We start from the raw sequence: 10,401 nt of genomic DNA, 5'->3' as shown, positions 1-10,401 counted from the left end.
AGAAGGAGAAGGAGAAGGAGAAGGAGAAGGAGAAGGAGAAGGAGAAGGAGAAAGAGGAGGAGGAGGAGGAGGAGGGGAGGGGGAGGGGGAAGGGGGAGAAGGGGACGGAGCAAGAACAGCGGACACATCAGCTATAATCAACAGACGCAGAGTGAGGGGCCAGTAATTGCACACACAACCGTGGGCCAGTGGCGCAATGGATAACGCGTCTGACTACGGATCAGAAGACTCTAGGTTCGACTCCTGGCTGGCTCGACGGCTAGTTTTTTTTTTTTTTTTTGAGACGGAGTATCGCTCTGTCGCCCAGGCTGGAGCGCAGTGGCTGCATCTCGGCACTCTGCAACCTCTGCCTCCCGGGTTCAAGCAATTATCCTGCCTCAGCCTCCCATATAGCTGGTACTACAGGTGGACGCCGCCAGGCTCAGCTAATTTTTTGTATTTTAGTAGAGACGGGGGTTTCACCGTGTTGCCCAGGCTGGTCGCAAACTCCCGGGCTCAGGCAATTCGCCCTTGGCCTCTCAAAGCGCTGGGTCTACAAGCTTGAGCCACGGCGTCCGGCCTGGAAATTGCATTTTTTTAAATCTCTCCCTTATTTCCCCCCAACTGATACTGAGAAATGGGTTGGCTCAAAGAGATCCCTGGAAAGACAACTCAAAAAATTCAAACATTCGACGACAAAAAGAAAGAAAGTTCTAGGTCAGGCGTGGTGGCTCACGTCTGTAATCCCAGCACTTTGAGAGGCCAAGGCAGGCGGATCACCTGAGGTCAGGAGTTCGAGACCAGACTGGCCAACACGGCTCTACTAAACATGGCTCTACTAAAAATACTAAAAGTAGCCATCTGCAATCCCAGCTACTCCTAAGGTTGAGGCAGGAGAATCGCTTGAACCTGGCAGGCGGAGGTTGTAGTTAGCCGAGATGGCGCCACTGCACTCCAGCCTGGGCTGTAGAGCAAGACACTGTCGCAAAATAAATAAAATAAAATAAAATAAAGTTACAATACGTGCTACAAAGTGAATGAACCTTGAACATATTTTGCTAAGGAAGCCAAACACGAAAAGCTACATATTGTATGATTCCATTTATAGAAAGTGTCCAGAACAGACAAATATGTAAAGAGAGAAATTGTTAATATTTGCCAGGGGCTGGAGAAAGAGGGGAATGAGTACAAAGTTTGTTTGGGGTGATGAGAATGCTTTGAAATTAGATAATGGTGATAGTTGCACACGTCTGTGAATACACTAAAAAGCAGTGAATTGTACACTTTCAAAAGTTGGATTTTATGTTATGTTAATTATATCTTAATTTTTAAAATCCAAATTAAAAAAAAGTATTGACCGACCGACTTTTCTTCTTTTCTTTTGAGTCTGGATCTCCCTTTGTCGCCTAGGCTGGAGTGCAGTGGCGCCATCTCGGCTCACCGCAACGTCTGCCTCCAAGTTTAAGTCATTCTTGTGTCTCAGCCTCCGGAATAGCTGGGACTGCCGGTGCCCGCCGCCAGCCCTGGCTAATTTTTGTGTTTTTAGGAGGGGCGCGGTGGCTCACGCCTATAATCCCAGCACTCTGGGAGGCCGAGGCGGGTGGATCACTTGAGGTCAGGAGTTTGAGACCGACCTGGCCAACATGGTGAAACTCCGTCTCTATTAAAAATACAAAAATTAGCCGAGCGTAGTGGTGGGCGCCAGTAATTCCAGCTACTCGGGAGGCTGAGGCAGGAGAATCGCTTGAACCCGGGAGGCAGAGGTTGCAGGGAGCCGAGATCGCACCACTGCACTCCAGCTCGACCCCCAAGAGTGAAACCCGCCAAAACAAAACCAAAAAAAAGGAAGGAAGGAAGGAGGGAAGGAAGGAAGGAAGGAAGGAAGGAAGGAAGGAAGGAAGGAAGGAAAAGAATTTTTAGTAGAGATGGGGTTTCGCCATGTTGGCCAGGTGAGTCTTGAACTCCTGAACTGAAGTGATCTGCCCGCCTCAGCCTCCCAAAGTGCCGGGATTACAGGCGTAAACTACCGCGACCGACCGACATTTTTCTTTTTTTCTTTTTTTTTTACTTTTGTTTTGTTTGAGACGGAGTGTTGCCCTGTTGCCCAGGCTGGAGTGCAGTAGCGCGATGTCGACTCACTGCAGCCTCTGCCTCCCGAGTTCCAGCGATTCTCCTGCCTCAGCGTCCTGGGTAGCTGGGATTACAGGAGCATGCCACTACCTCCGGCTATTTTTTTTTTTTTTTTTTTTTTGGTTGGGGGGATATATTTAGTAGAGATGGGGTTTCGCCATTTTGGCCACACTGGTCTCGAACTCCTGACCTCAGGTGATCCGTCCGCCTTGGCCTCCCAAAGTGCTGGGATTACAGGCGTGAGCCGCCGCGCCCGACCACTTTTTTTACTATTTTAAATCAAATATCTTTTCGTTTGTTTGTTTGTTTGTTTGTTTGTTTGTTTGTTTGTTTATTCTGTGCCTATGCTTACCCAGACAATTTCTTCATTGATTTTCCCCCGCCTTGGGCAGGCTTCCACTCTTCAGACCCTTTCCTGCACAACTTTGTCCCTGAGCATAGGTCCTGGACGAAAAAGAAGGGACATCGCCTGGAGAAATATTGCATCAAGAAAGGTGCGGCTGTGAAGAATAGGTATCAGTGTCTCCCTTAGGCCCTCAGTTCGGCAATCTTGGTAATGCCCTGTCCCATGCCTGCGAACGCGATTCAGCCTCGATCTCACCGTCCCGCCCCATGATCGCACCAAGAAGAGCGTGCGAGCCTCCCTGCTACAGACTGACACTAAGAAATCAGATTTGAAAGGGATCCCAGACAAACGTTAAACATGCAACAAGAGGGAGAGGGTGTAAGGAAGAGACATTCTTGGGGCGGTGTTTGATAAAACAGATGTCTCTCCTTTCCAGGTGTTTCTGAATTTGATCCCCGACGCCTGGGGCATTGTGGAGGAACTTGCAAAGGAAATCGAGGTGTCGCAGGAAAGAGAATACGCACAAGCAAAAGACACCTTAATTTGTGGTATTCTCAATATTTATCGAGTGTATCGACGATGGACAATGTGCGATGTGATGGGTGCTGGGAACTCAACGAACTCTTCACGCGCCTAGACCTCATTGGATCCACTTTCTCTTGGCTGTGAGCCGGTAAAAAAGCGGTGGGTGTGGGGGACGGTCCAAAGGATTCGGAGCTCCGTAAAATGCTACTCAAACTTCAGCGTGCTGGAGAATCCATGAGAAGGAGTGTTATACCCAGTTTTCTGGGACTTACCTCCAATGATTCTAGGTCGATTCTTTGATGAGGCCCATTAATTTTTAGCTGGGTGATGCCGAGCAGACTGTAAGCAGCACTGTATTCGTGCGTTTTCTTTTATCGTCCACTTTTTGCAACTAACACTAACAGAGAACTTCCACGGTAGAAGGCAAAAAATTGAGCGTCTACCAGGGGTGAGACTCACAGTCTTATATCACTGGGCTTTAACCAACCGAAGTAATTCCCTTCTACTTTCAAGATTTTTATTTTTGTTTTCGTTTTTAATAACTTGTAGGTTTCGTCGCATTGTTTTGTTCTGTTCTGTGGTGGCTTTATCATAGAAAGACAATATCAACCTGGGCGTGGTGGTGTGACCCTGTAACTACACCCACCTACTCAGGAGGCTGAGGCGGAAGGATCCCTTAAGGCCGGGAACAGAAGGCCAGCTTGGACAACAGAGTGAGACCCCTGTCTCTAATCAAATAAATAAATTTTTTGAAAAAGACATCTCCCCTTAAACAAAATGTTCTCTTCTGAAATTGCATTCTCTTAATCTCCTGTCTTTTACTGACGCTGAGAAAGAGGTTGGCTGAAAGAGATCTCTGGAAAGACAACTAAAAAAAAAAATCAAATAGAGAGTATTATTCGACCCGGTGCGATGGCTCACGCCTGTAATACGAGCACTTTGGGAGGCCGAGGCAGGTGGATCGCCTGAGGTCAGGAATTCCAGACCAACCTGAACAACATGGTGAAACCCCGTGTCTATTAACAATACAAAAATTAGCCTGGTGTAGTGGTGGCCACCTGTAATCCCAGCTACTCGGGAGGCTGAGGCAGGAGAATCATTTGAACCTGGGAGGCGGAGGTTGCAGTGAGCCGAGATGGCCCCATTGCATTCCAGCCTGGGCGATAAGAGTGAAACTCCATCTCAAAAAAAAAAAAAGTATTACTCGACTATAAAAAGAAATGAAATTCTAATACAGGCTACAACATGAATGAACATTGAAAATATTATACTAAGGAAAAGAAGCCTTTGACCTTCGATATGATAAGCACATTGGGCCCCCATCCCACTCCACTGAAAAACTACAGAGATTGTATTTGAAGTTAAAATACTTTATTTTCCCCTGAGTATTCTAGAGCAGCACTGTCCGCAACAGCTGCTCACACATATTTCAAAAACGTAGCACAAAAACAGAAAGAAAAAAGAAATCTCATATTTTCTTGATAACATGTTTAAATGATAATATTAGGAGTTAAAATATATTAGAAGTACCTGGGCGCAGTGGTATGCTCTTGTAATCCCAGCTATTCCAGAGGCTGTGGGAAGGGGGATTTCCTGAACCTAGGAGTTTGAGACTATGGCAGGCAATACAGCGAGCCCCCTTCTCTTTAAAAAAAAAAAAAAAAAAAAAAAAATTGAAATTAATTTCACTGGCTTAACTCTGCTTTCTTATATTACTAGAAAACTTAAAATTACCCACTATATGATATTGTATGTTAATTCTCACATCTTCTTGTGGTTATTGATGTGGTAACATCAGTAAAGTGCTATCAATTTACCAGGGGCATAGTCCCTTTGAGCACACTCCAGACTCTGTAATGCTGTTGTATTGCATTTGTTTTTCATCAATAAATACATATTTTCTTCCCTTAAGCCAATTTCTTTTTTTTTCTATGTGTGTGTGTGTGTGTGTGTGTGTGTGTGAGAGAGAGAGAGAGAGAGAGAGAAAGAAAGAGAGAGAGAGAGTCGGAGACGGAGTCTTGCCTTGCTCTGTTGCCCAGGCACTCCATGGGCCATGGTGAAATCTTAGCTCACTGCTACCTCTGCCTCCCAGGTTCAAGAAGTTCTCCTGCCTCAGCCTCCTGAGTAGCTGGGATTACAGGCGCCTGCGACCATGCCCAGTTAATTTTTGTGTTTTTTAGTAGAGATGGGGTTTCACCATGTTGATAAGGCTGGTCTGGAACTCCTGGCCTCATGTGATCCACTCGCCTCAGCTTCCCAAAGTGCTGGGATTACAGAAGTGAGCCACTGCGTCTGGCCTCTCTTACACCAATTTCTAGTGTGTAAAAATGGTAAACTCCTCATACTAAATTTCTTTTCCTGCTTTTCTTTTTTCATTCAAGAGAGCTGTATGGGTTGGCTAGTTAAAGAGCTTGCTTAGTAAACTGAAGATCCTGAATTTCAATTTGGTAGGGCTTTCTATAGGCTTTGTAATTTTTACAAGTGTAGCTCTATCTTTGTAGAATACAGTTTAAGGAATTTATTTTTGATGACACCTGTGTTATTCATTTGTTATATGGTGTGGAAAACTAAAAAGCCTGAGTCTAGTTCATCAATTTAGTTTTTGAGGGTGGCAAGAAGTCTTCAAGGAAAAAAAGAGGAAAGACTGGATGGAATATGCTACATGATGGAAGCCATGTGAAAAATCACTCCCTACATGGTGTGACTAAAGCACTGTCAATTATTTATTAGGAACAAAAAAACTTTAGAATTTTCAGGTCTGGTGCGGTGGCTCATGCCTGGAACCCCAGCACTTTGGGAGGCCGAAGCGGGTGGATCACTTGAGGTCAGGAGTTCGTGACTAGCCTGGCCAAAATGGTGAAACCCTGTCTCTACTAAAAATACAAAAATTAACCAGGCATGGTGGTGGGCACCTGTAATCCCAAGCTACTCGGGAGGCTGAGGCAGGAGAATCACTTGAACCTGGGAGGCAGAGGTTGCAGTGAGCTGAGATGGCAGCCACTGCACTCCAGCCTGGGAGCAAGACTCTGTCTCCAAAAAAAAAAAACATTAGTGTTTTCATCTGACGACAATTTCCTTGTCTATACAATAATACAATAAGATTATCAATGATTTCTTTTGCAATCATTGACTATTTCGTCTTTTATTTATGACTTTACCATTTGAGAACATGCAATAAGAACTCCAGTAGTTACTGGAAATCAACATTTTCAATTTTGTATGATCTCCACAATTTTTTTTTTTTTTTTGAGACGGAGTTTCACTCTTGTTGCCCAGCCTGGAGTGCAATGGCACAACCTTGGCTCACCCAACCTCCACCTCCCGGGTTCAAGTGATTCTCCTGTCTCAGCCTCCCAAGTAGCTGGGATTGCAGGTGCCCGCCACCAGGCCTGGCTAATTTTTGTATTTTTAGTAGAGATGGGGTTTCACTTTGTTGGCCAGGCTGATATAGAACTCCTGACCTCAAATGATCTGCCTGCCCCAGCCTCCCAAAGTGCTGGGATTACAGGCATGAGCCACTGCACCCAGCCTCTTTTCAACGCACTTTAGGTATTTCTGGATGATTGGTTTATCCTGTCCTCCTCTAGTTCTCTTTTTTTTTGGGCTAAGCCACATATATGTCCTTTAAAGTTGCCAATCTGACTGAACCTGAAACACCACATGCAGTTTTTGTATACTCTATCATCAAATACATTTACTTCATATTTAAATTATTTCCTATTAACATAATTTTGAGTTCCAAAACCTCTTTTTTGGGTTTTTGTTTTTTGGTTGTTTTTTTTTTCTGAGACAGAGTTTCGCTCTTGTTGCCCAGGCTGGAGTGCAATGGCACGATCTCGGCCCACCGCAACCTCTGCCTCCCGGATTCAAGCGATTCTCCTGCCTCGGCCTCCTGAGTAGCTGGGATTACAGGCATGTGCCACCATGCTGGGCTAATTTTGTATTTTTAGTAGAGACGGGGTTTCTCGATGTTGGTGAGGCTGGTCTCAAACTCCTGACCTCAGGTGATCCGCCTGCCTCAGCCTCCCAAAGTGCTGGGATTACAGGCGTGAGCCACTGCGCCCATGCTTTTTTTTGGTTTTATGAAAGTTTTTCTTCACTGGATCCTAGTCCTTGTTATTAGATACAGTATTGTTTCTCTCCCTTCTGAAGATATTAGTGAGATATGATATAATATGATATATGGTGTAAAGTTTTTGCTGCAGTCTGTGTCCTTAAATTGTATTTTAAAAATCTCTTTTTGTATTCTTCCTCCCTCCCTCCATCTCTCTCATTCTCTCCCCCACCTCTCTCTATATATATCTTTGGTGATCCTTGCACTATACACGTTGTATTAGTTTGTTATCACTGCCGTAACAAAGTACCACAGATCATGTGATTTAAACAACAGACATTTATTTTCTTACATTTCTGGAGGCTAGAGGTCAGAGATTATGGTGTCAACAAGATTTGTTTGTTTGTTTGTTTATTTTATGCTTCTCTCCCTGGTTTGCAGATAGCCATCTCCTCCATGTCCTAATATCGTCTTCCTTCTGGGTGTGTCTGTGTCCTAATCTTTTCTTGCAAAGACATGTCATACTGGATTATGGCCAATTCTAAATACCTCATTCAAAGGTCCCATCTCCAAAGATAGTCACATTCTCAATTAGTAAGTGTTAGGACTTCAACATATGAATTTGGTAGAGAGGGGAGGACACAAATTAATCTTTGACACATATATTTAAGAATAGGAGAGGCCGGGTGCGGTGGCTCAAGCCTGTAATCCCAGCACTTTGGGAGGCCGAGACGGGAGGATCACGAGGTCAGGAGATCGAGACCATTCTGGCTGACACAGTGAAACCCCGTCTCTACTAAAAAATACAAAAAACTAGCCGGGCGAAGTGGCGGGCGCCTGTAGTCCCAGCTACTCGGGAGGCTGAGGCAGGAGAATGGCGTGAACCCAGGAGGCGGAGCTTGTAGTGAGCTGAGATCGGGCCACTGCACTCCAGCCTGGGCAACAGAGCCAGACTCCGTCTCAAAAAAAAAAGAATAGGAGACTAAAATGCTGATTGAGGCTGGGTGTGGTGGCTCACGCCTGCAATCCCAACACTTGGGAGGCCAAGGTGGGGATATCACTTGAGGCCAGGAGTTTGAGACCAGCCTGGCCAACATGGAGAAATCCCGCCCCTACTAAAAATACCAAACAAACAAACAAACAAAAATTAGCCGGTTGTGGTGGCAGGTGCCTGTAATCCCAGCTACTCAGGAAGCTGAGGCAGGAGAATTGCTTGAACCCTGGGAGAGGGAGGTTGCAGTGAGCTGAGATCCTGCCACTGCACTCCAGCCTGGGCGACAGCGTGAGACTCTGTCTCAAAAAAAATAAAATAAAATAAAATGCTGATTGAGAAGACAATGTAGTCATATTGTTCCTAACATTCCCACCAAACACAGTTAAAAACCCTGGACATCATGTATAAAACAAACATAGGAAGACTTCGAAAAATGGAGAGAAGGCAAACTGACGGGAGACCTTTCAACCAGAGGAAAGAGATGGTGGTAAATGTTCTGATTTTTTTTTTTGTTTTTAATTTCATGTATCCTGGACTGAGTGCAGAGAAGCCAACAACCTGTTAATACAGACAAAAAAGCCACAAGAAAGCCAGCTTTCTCTAACCAAATGACAAGGAAAAGAGCAGCCTAGCAAGACAGAAAACTTGTAGACAATAATTCTCTATTCCAACAGAACACTGCAGAAAACGCTGAACTCCAATACCCCTACTCCCTCATTCCCCACCTGAAAGGCCCAGTCAGGAGCCCAAACTCTTACCTTTGACCAGCAGCTGAGGTGGTTTCAGAGAAGGCCAAGTGTGGAACTGAGATGTTTATCCTCATTTGGTAGTATCACTGTCCACCTTCACACCTGCTAACCGCGGCCTGATCAGAAGCTCAGAGCACTTGAGTGTGGTTCTTAAAGGGAAAAATAACTTTTGATTCACGTGGCTGGAACACTGTGGTTGGGAGAAACCTCCACTGTCAGGAAATCAGTAAGGATCAGTAAGAGGGTTGAGTAGATTTCCAGAAATCAACTTCCAGTCAACCAGGAGATCATAGTCCTAAAAATGAATTGGAGACAAAATAAGGTAAAGTTCCATTACTTTGTAGGATGTTGTACACCTTTCAAATTTGTTGGTCTCCTCCAGGCTAGTGAGCATCCATGTTACTCACTTAATAGAATCGTCTTCTAAATATTCTGCTAGAAATTTCCTCCATATTCTGAAACTGAGCAAGCGGTTATATAACTCTAAATTTCCTCAAAATGGCATTAAAACGAGATCTATTTTCAATCTCCTGTTCACTACATGTACACAAACACCACCAATTCCTGAAATTTTGGGGGTTGGCTTTCACAAGGTAAGTTATATTCTTCTTTGGCTTTTCCCAATTCTGGCTTAAAGTGAAACTTTCCTTGTGTATCACACTAGCCCTTCTGCTATTTAGTTTTCAGAATTTTGCTACTGCTTTCTCCTTTCCCATTATTGTCCTTCTGTACTTATGAATGGCTCTCTCTCCTTTTTTTCTTTCTTTCTTTTCTTCTTTCCTTCTCTTCTCTCTCTGTCTCTGAATTTTTGGCTAGAAAAACATCAGATGCCTGTCTTCAATATGCCATTATTGTAAACAGGTCTATTTCTAACTTACTATGATTTTTCATAATGCTTGATGTTCAGAGGATTAGCAAAATAATACAGTAGACAATGAAGAGGATGCTATCCTTTATGCTCAGATTAAAATCCTAAAGGGACTCCAGCCTCTACCTAGAATGTAGAAAGTTGGAAAAAATACTGCTCCTAATCTAACAATGAAAAAGTCCGGATAGACCAGGCATGGTGGCTCACGCCTGTAATCCAGCACTTTGGGAGGCTGAAGTGGGTGGATCACCTATCACCTGAGGTCAAGAGTTCGAGACCAGCTTGGCTAACATTGTGAAACCCTGTCTCTACTAAAAATACAAAAAAACTAGCCAGGCATGGTGGTGCACGCCTGTAATCCCAGCTAGTCAGGAGGCTGAGGCAGGAGAATTGCTTGAACTAGGGAGGCGGAAGTTGCAATGAGCCGAGATGGAGCCATTACACTCCAGCTTGGGCAATAAGAGTGAAACTCCGTTTCAAAAAAAAAGAAAGAAAAAGAAAAGAAAAAGAAAGAAAAAGTCCAGATAGTCTAGAAAAGCATAATTTTCCTTGAACCCATGAAAGAGTTGAGGTCTCAGAGCAACCACGTAGCCTGAAATCTATGGAAAAATAGGTGCTCCCAAGTAGAAATGGGAAAGGAATACTGGCTCATCTATAGCAATAGGATGATGATGAGGCCTCCATGCGAGAGGTCAAGAAAAATTCAGTATTTTATGACTTGCTAAATTTAGTCTAAGTGTCTATGTCTGAGAAGGA

General features: G+C 44.3%; 1 non-coding gene across 1 annotated transcript; it reads left to right on the top strand.

Moving 5' to 3' along the window:
• Window positions 1-182: 182 nt before the first annotated feature.
• TRNAR-ACG lies at window positions 183-255 on the top strand. Its single transcript has one exon. It is a non-coding gene; the product is annotated as a tRNA-Arg (tRNA).
• The last annotated feature ends 10,146 nt before the right edge of the window (window positions 256-10,401 follow it).

The sequence above is a fragment of the Piliocolobus tephrosceles genome, chromosome 5, assembly GCF_002776525.5.
Source record: "Piliocolobus tephrosceles isolate RC106 chromosome 5, ASM277652v3, whole genome shotgun sequence".
Classification (NCBI taxonomy): Eukaryota; Metazoa; Chordata; class Mammalia; order Primates; family Cercopithecidae; genus Piliocolobus; species Piliocolobus tephrosceles.
This window is presented reverse-complemented; position numbering and strand designations above follow the sequence as displayed.